The sequence below is a fragment of the Sarcophilus harrisii genome, chromosome 3 (assembly GCF_902635505.1).
Source record: "Sarcophilus harrisii chromosome 3, mSarHar1.11, whole genome shotgun sequence".
Lineage (NCBI taxonomy): Eukaryota > Metazoa > Chordata > Mammalia > Dasyuromorphia > Dasyuridae > Sarcophilus > Sarcophilus harrisii.
Genome location: NC_045428.1, coordinates 468,880,185 through 468,888,947, shown reverse-complemented (window position 1 = coordinate 468,888,947; position 8,763 = coordinate 468,880,185). Strand labels below are relative to the sequence as shown.

The window sequence follows — 8,763 nt, the reverse complement described above, 5'->3', positions numbered from 1 at the left end:
TACACCCACACTGGTTTCAATTTTTTTTTTTACAAGCTTGCAAGTTTAAAAAAAAAAAATTTGATAGGTCTCCAGAGAAAAAGCAGCTGAGTTATCACCATCATGAATACCCTATTCTAAGCTCAAGTGGTCACTTCATCCAAATCATACAGAAATGAAATCTCCATGTGGAGGAGTTAATTAAAGCGATTTTGAAGTCATTGCAAATAGTGACTTGGAAAAGGCAAGAAAATATAATTTTTTCACCTGATTATCATAACTATTTGCTGGCAGAAGTGAATTGGGTTTCAAGATTTTAATGGGAACATGATCACAATATCGTGTGGATTTCCTTGAATCAGCAGGGGAAAATGGGACTCTGAATTGAGTATCATTTTTAAATAGTGGTGACTGGAACTTCCAAAGTTTCCCAGTCTGACTTGCCAAATGTACATGGCATAGTAGAGGCATTCAAGAGGTGTGGGGAGTGAGTCAAGTTTAAGTGTCTTAATATTCTTGAACTTTTACCTTAACCAAGTTGGACTGTCCATTTCAGGCCAAGGAACTTACCACGAATTTAGCACATGCATTAAAGGAACTGGGCAACCTAAAATATTTACAGGGAGAGTCCATAACTTTGTTTCAGAGAAATAAGCCATAGATGGCATTCATAGTACCAGGTTTGAAAAGAGTTCTTTTTCATGGACGGAATAATAGCTCAATTTTCATCCATGGGAGTGGATATGGCCTCCTCCCCTAGTATCTGGGACCTAAGGGAGCAGCTAGAGATTAGGACTGGCTTTTCAGAATTTATGGGAAGTAGGTTAAGGGCACTCCTATAATATGGTTTAATGCTCAAGGAGGGCAAATAGTTCTACTGATAGGGATTGAAGTCTTCATTTTGCTCAAAATAGTTATAACTATCTTTGAAAAGAAATGAGTTTATCCTAACACAGGCTAAGATTCCTGTTCTTGCTTTCTTTAAAAGCAGAATCTGTCACTAATTTCCTTCTTAGATGGCAAATAAAGAAGAAATGAAATGCTTCCCACTCTTAGTAGGAAGAACCTGCCTACAAGATAAATGGGAAGATAAGGAATCCAGGAGCTCTAAGTATCAAAGAGCCTCTGGATGGCAGAAGTTGACATGGCTTCTGCTCACTATGGGAGAGCTTTCATATTTTACCACTTCCTGAATAGCCTCACTTAGAGATTTCTCCTATTAGTAGGTTAACTTTATGTAATTCATGTATAGTTACTTCAATGTTCTGGCCCTGAGAGTTCATTCCAAACGTTCCATGAGACAATTTCTACCATTTTTTACCTTGGGGTGCTACTAGAGGTGAGCAGTCTTTCTTGTAGATTGACTATGGAATAAATTGGATAAGAATATTAGCCCAGTCACCTTAACACATTGGCCCTTTTTCCATGCTTGTCTTGCAAGCATATCTTTCATCTGGAATGAGTCTTTCCTTTAGTTTGGTTAGTTGATCTTGTAGCAAACAATGTTCAGGGCTAAGTTTGAAGGGGAAAAAACCAAGGGCTCAGGATTTTAGAGAACCTATAATGGAAAGAAACCTTTCACAATGGTAATTTAGGCTTTAGGATTGATAATATTTAGATTGTGACCCAGGGACTTTTGAATTCATAAAATGTCTTGACTCTAGCTTACTTTGTTAGCATGAATCCCTTTTAGTGTCACACACAACCTAAGATCTGACTATATTGACTGCAAAATTAAAAACTGAAGGTTCATCTTCACATGGTTTCTGAGCATCTATCTTACCAACTGAGGACTGCATTCAAAAGTACAGGGAACATTTTTTTGGACACTGGATGGGATATCTTTTTTTTTCCCCATGAGGATACTCATGCCACGAAATTATCCATTTATTGCACTATGTCCAAATGGGGGGACACAAAGAATCGGAGTGGGGAGGGAAGGGGGGTTGGGAAGCTCAAGGAACGCAAAGTGCAAACCTGTCTTTTGGAGAGAGGGAACAGATTCTGAAGAATAAGAAGGGGCCTCTGAGTCCAGGGGGCGACAGTCAAGAGGGCCAGACCCTTTAACTGGGGAGGAACAGTTCAGGGGTCATAGGTGAGTTTTCTCCTGGCAGTGGACGGGAGCCTGTTGAAGTGTCATCATTGGCTTTGTATTAAGGAGGCAAATCTGTGGTTCAGGTTTGAGAAGACTGTCTCTCCGGGGTCTGAATGATTATTCTTGGAATCTTGCAGTGTTGTAGCATGATCTGTGTCTGTCCTGGCTGGGAAGTGCCTGTCATAATCTGTTGGGGAAATCGGGGCACTACCCTGATGTGCATCAGCTTGAAAAGATGCTTCACCTGAGAGATCCATCTAGGCCTGAACTTCTGAGGGAGTCATCATGGGAGATGAAGACTGAGTAGTCTTCCACGATGATAATCTGAGGACTCGCTGGTTCTGAGGGGTCCATCTGGCCCTTGAGGGTCTGAAGAGGTTCGGCATGATAGATATAGGCTTCTGGTTGGTCTTCCACAATGATAATCTGAGGACTCACTGGTTCTGAGGGGTCCATCTGGCCCTGAGGGTCTGAAAGAGGTTCGGCATAATAGATATAGGCTTCTGGCTGGTCTTCCACGATGATAATCCCAGGAATCTGATTCTGTGGGGTCTATCTGAACCTGGACAACTAAGAGTTGTGTTGTTAGATCAAGATTTCTGACTGGTTTTCCAAGATGAAAATCCCAGAATTTCCTGATTGAGAGGTAGGACTGGTCCAGATTTGAGAGCTTCATCTTGACCGATAAAGACTGGTTGGTCTTCCAAGATGACAATCTCGTAATCCACTGTTTCTGAGGGGTCTGTCTGATCCTGGACTTCTGAGACAGGTTCGGTATGCTAGATCACAAATTCTGGCTGCTCTTCCATGATCATCTTGGGAGTCTTTACATTTGGGGAGGCCGTGAATCCAGCCACCTCCACTGTATTGTCACTGTGGGGCTTCCAGAGCCTCTGCCATCTCTAGGAGTCTTCTCCCCTCAACTCCCTGCTGCTTGCTGGAATCTATCCTTTTTTTCTTTAAAAAAAAAAAAAAAAAAACCCTTAAGGATTAGCAATGGGTTTACTCTTTGGTTCAGTTTTAAAGAACCAAGTTGGTTTGTCCATCTCAGGCCAAGGAACTTACCATGAATTAGCACATGTATTAAAGGAACTGGACAATATTGGATAACACTGAAAGCACAGATGAGGCTAAAATCTGGACAAAACATACAGAACCCAACTTAATCCATTCAATGAGAGCAATGTTTATTATTTAAGCTATTTTTTTATCAAGTTCTTTTTTTCCTCCAGGGATAATTACCCTTAAGTAGCAAAACCAAAAAATCCTAAATCTGAAGTTGGGAAGTAGAGCAGGAGAATGCCATCTACATCATTAAATTATGATGTTCAGGGTCACTGGATCTAGGCTCAGCACCTTAAGATGGATTTAACACATTTTTCTTTGCTCTGCAGCATAGAGGGATTGAATCCAGGTTGCTGAGGAGAGGTTAAATATCTAGTAGATATTGTATATGCTCATTGGATCTGGTGGTCATGAATTTACAGGATTGCAACCCATGTGTACCTTTAGAATAGCTGGTTTTTAATAGTAGATGGTGTTCTGAAATAACAGCTTTGTCAAGTTGAGGGGAAAAAAAGCTTTTAAGACATATCTAGAGAGCTCTTTTGCATTATTAGAATGTTGAATCTTTATTTTTAAAGACTACATTCATATGTATAAAAGGTGTGTATATTAGAGGGAGAGATCCAAGAAATATCAGTTTTACTGGCATAAAACAAGTTTTTAGCTTTTTTCAGCATACTTCTTTGCTAAAAGGCCTATTGCAGGTAGAGCTGCTTTCCACGTTGTTTTAAGCAGTGACTCAAACTTCACCTTCACATTTGCAGAAGATAGTATCTGTACAAGGGTACTTGCTGAAAGTGAGTCCAATAATAAAATATATATGACCTGTTATTTTACCCACATTTCCTTAGTTCTTCTAACTGAACCCTAAGTGGGGGGTGCCTTACATGCATATTTCATTGTTTTCCCCCTTTGATTTAGTTTAGTTTGGACTTTCTGAATGATATAATACAAGGAAATGTGCAAAAGTTACAGCTCAAATCGCACACTTCAATGACTTGGATGTTTGGAGTAATTATTTAGCAGTCCATATATCTCAGACTACTAATCTGAAGCAAGCAATTCCTTTTTTTTCCCATTTTTTACTTAAATCGAGGACATTTTTATTCACTTTTTTTTAAATTAACTTTTTATTGGCAGAACCCATGCCTGGGCAATTTTTTTTTTTTTTTTTAAACAACATTATCCCTTGCACTCTCTTCTCTTCCGGCTTTTTCCCCTCCCTTGCTCCACCCCTCCCCCAGATGGTAAGCAGTCTTATATGTTAAATATGTTGCAGTATATCCTAGATACATGTGTGCAGAACCAAACGGTTCTTGTTGCACAGGAAGAATTGTATTCAGCAGGTAAAAATAACCTGGGAAGAAAAACAAAAATGCAACAATTTATATTCATTTCCCAGTGTTCTTTGGTTGTAGCTGCTTCTGTCCATCCTTTGCCAGCGCCCCATCTTGCTGAATCTCCTGCCTGAATCCTGGCTTTGTCAATCTCCCAAACTGACTTCTCCACTTGACTGTTGGCTCTAAGAGTACAAATATATGATCTCTCTTTTTTTAATCTGAATGTTTTATTTAACAGTTGAATTACACAGAAGCCAACTCTCCCATTCCAAATTAAAACCAGACAAAACACATAATGGGGGCAAACATTGAACAAGCAGTGGACAAACTCCATAATGTGAAGAAACCTTACCCTACCAACTACTCAGTGTGGTTGGTGACAAACTTGATGTACAAGACTAATTCTACTATGAAATGTTAATCCACCAAAACTTATGTCACTAAAGATAAAATCGTCTTAATTTGGTATGGGTGAGTAGTATGGAGCTTCTGTCAATGTTAATGGAGTTGGGAAAGGTGGCTTTGCAGAGGGGGAAACAAACCTTACACTGAGAATATGGCCCACCCCCTTAAAAACAGACTAGTTTACAGTATACTTCCCTTTCCCCCAGCCCCAGGAATAAAAAGTAGTGGTATCTACAATCCCAGATTTGGTTTTCATCCTGACCGTTTACAATAGAATTCCCCAATGACCACTGTCATCCCAGTAAGGATAATAGTTCATTCTGAGAGGCTACCCTACTCACTCCTTCCTCCTCTTCTTGCCTTCATGTTCATGTTCCTTAGAGCAGCTGCTGTCTGAGGGTCTTTTAGATCCTCCATGCTGTTTAGCTTCTTTCAAAAATTTGTCCAGACCAAAGGGATCATTTTCAAATTGAACTGGTCCTTCAAGGCCTTGCTGTCTACGATCTGAGCCAGAGAACTCCTTATCAGGAACAAATCTGTTGGTCTTTATTGGGGCCTTCTAGGTCATCACAATACATATCTTTGTCCAGATTTTTGCTGGGTTTGTAGATGTTTTGAGCCATGTTTCTGCCACTTCTCCATGCTTGATCATAAACATTATAAATTTCATCATCTCCACCAGCAAAACCACTGTCCATACCCTTAGTTTGGTTGAATAGTCTCTGGTCATACTGAACTTCATTGGAAGTCCGAGAATTGGGCACACCAAGAGCAATGACTTCACTGATATCTCGATTTTCATTTCTCTGTAATTTTGACCTCTTATCAGGAGCTGCTCTGGAAAGATTTGTCATGTCTCTCTTTGCATCTATCATGTCTTATTTCATCTCGTTTCCAAGCATCACCATCCTCTTTTTCTACATGGGTCTTGATTCCAGCTCTTTTCTCCCGAGCTTTCTGGGCCATTTCTCGAAGCTTCTCTTCATGTTTCTCCTTTTCCTTTTGGGCCATCTTTCTCTCTACTTGAGCTCGCATCTCTGCCTCATGAGCCTTTCTATCAGCAATGTAAAGGGCTTCAGCTAATTTGGCAAAGTTTTCATTTATGTGGACTGTCTGCAATCCTCTCCCATCAGCAGCCAGACGTTTATCTAATGGAATAGTATAGCCCTTTGCATTTTTCCAGTTTGAAATACAAGGTGGAATTTTCCATTCTTGCTGCTCTTTCAGTCATCTTTCTATTAGGAGAATGCATAACAGGTGCAGGAGGAGGAGAGGCCCACGAGGAATTTTCTTAATTTTGAATCTTGGAGGCTCCATTGGATCTTCTTGCATTTCCACTATCCGAATAATTGTTTGCTTAGCTCCAGAATTGAAAGCTACTCCTTGCTGAGATGGTGTATACAAGATATACTGAGCTGGAGCTAGTTTATCTGCAGCTCGAACGGCATAGCAGCAGCAGCAACCTTCTGAGATATTTCTCCAGAGCTACCCTTGTCTTTTCTATTATCTCTTTAATGGCTTCTTCATCAAGTCTTTGCAGGTCTGGGCCATCTACATTCATAACTTCTTTGGGTACTAGGTCAGTGTATTTGCTATAAATGACCTTGTCTTCTGATTGTCCCTGTCGAGCAATTGCATCATATTTAATTTTTCCCTCTGCATCCACCTGAATGGCCAATGCATTGGACGCTTTCTTTCTTCTCATATCCAATGGGTACTGGGCCACATGTATTTCTGGAAAGGCACCTCCATCTCCAAAATCCTCTAACCAACGAGGTATCCATCCTTTCCAATACCCATAAGGGGGAGGTTCTCTTCTAGGAGATCAAGGCAGACTGCCTTGATCTGTGATCTTGCCCTTTCCTCAGCCTCAAACTGGTCCTGAGGAAGCAGAGTTGGAGCAGGTAAAAAGCTGGTCAGCGCCATTTTCTTCAGCTGCTTTTAGCACTCTCGGCTGCTGAGCTGGAGGGGTTTACTTGGCCTTATATATGATCTCTTAACGGTTGACTCCTCTTGTGGGTTCCTGACTTGTGAATCTCCCGGACTTGTGAACTCTTAAAGGTGTAAACTTAAACATTGTTTCTCTATCAATTCCAGTGAGTTAACACTTTAAGGATTCTAACAGATGTGTGGTCTTAGTTCATAGGGAATTAACAGCTTGTGATCTAGCTATTTAGTTCAAGTTGAACTTTGGTAGTGGTGGTGATTGTTACTGTTTGTCCTTGGTTCTCAAAAGATCACATCGGTGAGGCAATGCCATGACATTACAAGTTAATGGGATTTAAGTGAGGGGGAGGGCTATGCAAGGTTACCAGTCTTACTTTCCCCTCCAGAGCCATCTGTGTCCAATAGCCAGATATAGATCAGGGTGACTAAAGATGGCCCAAGATGCAAGACCTTGGTTTTTTTTTTTTAAGCTAAGGTCTACAACAGATTATGTCATAGGTAATATTTCATTACATCCTTTGTTTTGAATTGATATTTCTAGATAAAGCTAAAAAAATGCAAAACTTCTTAGATTGCACACTGCAATGACTACTAGTTTCTTCATAAAAACAGCTGCTACAGAATTTCTAAGTGTTAAGTATGGTGGTCTTTTCTAAAATATGATCGTTCTCTGAAAGCAGGTTTCTTGGGGGGCTTCTGGAGGCAGCCCTAGTTTCAGTTTAAATCAATAATCACTTCAAATGCAGCCAGCTGTTAAGTTTCAGATCCTTTATTGTAGCCTAGTAAGTTTTCTTTGGTTCCAAGAGCTCTCATTGCTAGTCTTTTGCTTCTGCCAGCTTCAGCCTCTCCTCTTAAGCATCCTTCCTTCTCAATCTCCCTACTGAACTCTGGCTCTGTCAATCTCCCAAACTTGTGAACTCTTAAAGGTGTAAACTTAAGCATTGTTTCGAGCCTTTCCAGCGAGTTGACACTTTCTGAGCCTTTCCAGCAGTTAAGAATCACTGAAGACCATAATAAAATTGGACTCTTCATAACAAGGAAAGAGTAGTACAGTTTGTACAGGGGAAAAAAATTGGATCTACAGAGACATCACGTAATTCCTGCTGTTTCTCACACTGCTATTTCTCCCTATATACTGACCAATTGGTTGGTTCTATAATGCTGCTTGCTTTGGTTATTTGGAACTAGCCTTGCTATGTGTACATATGGTGTCATTCAATGTCCTCATCCCAATTGCTGTAGCATTTAGCATAGTAAGATCCATTGTATTTTGATAATAATGTCAAATTAGGATTACATCCTGGAATATCCTCCTTTGAGGAACTACAAGGAGAATTTTGCTCTCAACCCCTACTCTTAGATCTATATAACTAAAATGATAGAATTCTGATTCTTTTTGGTGATTATCACAAAAGGCCTTTCTTAAGGTCATCAATAAACTGAGGATGAATTTCTAGCAGAGCGCTTCAGGCCTTAGTCACAAATTTTATCTGGGATCATCACATGCTAATTGAGATTAGCTAACTTGAAAATCCTGATGGAAAAGTCTCTAATGCAGTTCCACAATGTTAAGCAGCTGGACCTAGGTTTTACACCTTCAGGATTAGTTTAAGTCTGAACACTTGCTTTTCTCCAGTGTTGAAGAATATTTTCTTCAAGGTATTTCCAATCTGATCCTGAGATCTGGCCTCAGACAAAATGACCCTGAATATCTTCTGATTCATGGGCATCAGATGTCCTAGTGCCCTGGTGTAATGTTCTAGTTACCTTTTCCATAGGTCTTGGGACCAGCCTTCATTTCAGCAGAGTAATTGCCACTCAAATGGCCTAGGGATAAAGTCCAAATGTCTTTGTCTCCTTCAGTCTGTCTACTTGCCTGGGGCTTGGCTAGCTTTCTGGAGGCCCTTCAGACTGGCTTTGGTGTCTCAGTGA

At 40.3% G+C, this 8,763-nt stretch overlaps 1 pseudogene; it reads right to left on the bottom strand.

Annotated features, from left to right (window-relative positions):
* Positions 1-4,720: 4,720 nt before the first annotated feature.
* LOC100924747 lies at positions 4,721-6,905 on the bottom strand (annotated as a pseudogene).
* Positions 6,906-8,763: the final 1,858 nt, after the last annotated feature.